This window comes from Lactuca sativa, chromosome 4, assembly GCF_002870075.4.
Source record: "Lactuca sativa cultivar Salinas chromosome 4, Lsat_Salinas_v11, whole genome shotgun sequence".
In the NCBI taxonomy this organism is placed as follows: Eukaryota; Viridiplantae; Streptophyta; class Magnoliopsida; order Asterales; family Asteraceae; genus Lactuca; species Lactuca sativa.
Window position 1 is genome coordinate 13615223 of NC_056626.2, and position 1725 is coordinate 13616947.

Below are 1725 nucleotides of genomic sequence, written 5' to 3' on the forward strand. Positions count from 1 at the left end.
AAACCGTTTGTTAATATGTTTTCAATTCTTAAAAGTGTATGAATTATGAAACCATTTCAATGAAATAATGAATTTAAGTACAATATATTCTTGTACTTTTGCTTGTATTCCCCCCTAAAAACATTGAAAAACCATTGAAAAAGGGTAGGGGTATGAACTCACCAGACGAGAAAACGTGTTGGTTCGGATGCTAAGTGTCGGTTCGGGGCTTGATAAGACGCGAGGTTCCTATGTAATATGTAATGATATAAAAATATATCTAATTAGATTCTAAATCACTAATTAGATATGATATTACACTCCAATGACCGAAAACACTTCAAAACAAGTGTTTGGAGTGACCCGGGTGACATCTACGGACGTGTGGGACTTGGGAAATGAGTTTACTCTTCAAGAGTAAACTCCTTATGCAGTTTACGGCCCTATACACTATACACACATGAGTTCACGGCCGTGAACTCATGGTTGAGGGTTTTATGGTGCTAAATGGCATGCTAACACTTGGGAAAATTAGCTAGGATTAATTCTAGGGCCTTGGAATGGATTGAATTCACTTAAGGACCATTTATTGGAGTTTATGGCAGTAAACATGGAGTTTATGGCCATAAACTCCCCCATACCCATTCCTTAATTTATTTGGTGATGCTAGGACAATCACATGTGATTCTAACAATTTTTCCAAGCCTTAGTATGAATTTTGGGCACCATTTAACCTATGTAAAGGAGTGTACGGCCCTGGAACTTGTTCTTGGGGAGTCATGGCCGTAAACACTTAAATGGGAGGTATTTATCATGTTTAAGGTCCCCAAACTAATTTTGGTTGGTTCTAGTATTTATTCCAAGGCTAAAGGTGTGTTTAAATGGCTTTTAAACACTTGTTTTTGAGTTTACTCTCCATGAATGAGGAGTTTACGGCCCAAGCATGATCTTGGGCAGTAAAGTCAAGTTTACTCCTCAAAATTCATGTTTAGGGTGTTCTAAGTCCGAATTTGTAAATCATATAGTCGTATCTAAGTCCCAAAATTGTTTTGGAGGGTTTTAAAGGCATAAAAACCCATTTTATTTGAGTTTACGGACCAAGCATGCTCCTTGGCCGTAAACTCATGTTTGAGGTCCTAAATCATTGATTAAACTCAGATTTGAAGGCTAATGAGGTTGAACAACAAGTTAGGGAAGTTACCTTGAAGATTTGAAGCCTTAAATTGGTGTTTTGGACCTTGAATCTTTGGTTGAGGAGAGAGGTTAGAGAGAGAGAGAGAGTAGTGAGAGAGGGCAAAAGCTTCAAATGGAAGCTTAAACCTTTAAATACGTTCTAAGATTTGGAGACGGTGGAATTCTACTCGATACCGACGTTAAACGGGGCTTTTGGTCGCACCCGATTAAGTTGTCGTATTCCGGCAGAAACGATTCTAAAAATTTTCAAATCAATAATTTGGGCCAATTTCATGAGTTCCTAAGGGGTTTGGACACTTATTAGATTATAATAATCATATAAGTTTGAATAACTTAGCCCAAACACGAAACCGAAACGAATTGCTAAAAACGGGTCTTACGAACGAAATGGGTTTCGGCGATGGATAACTTCGGGTTGTTACACCTTGAGGCTAGTATGCGGGGCATACCATAAAGTACGCTTGGCCTACTAGCTGATATATGATCGCGGGTTCGAACCACGTATATTGGGCATACGTGGGTTATATTGGGCGTATGTTGGCCAAGCGCAAA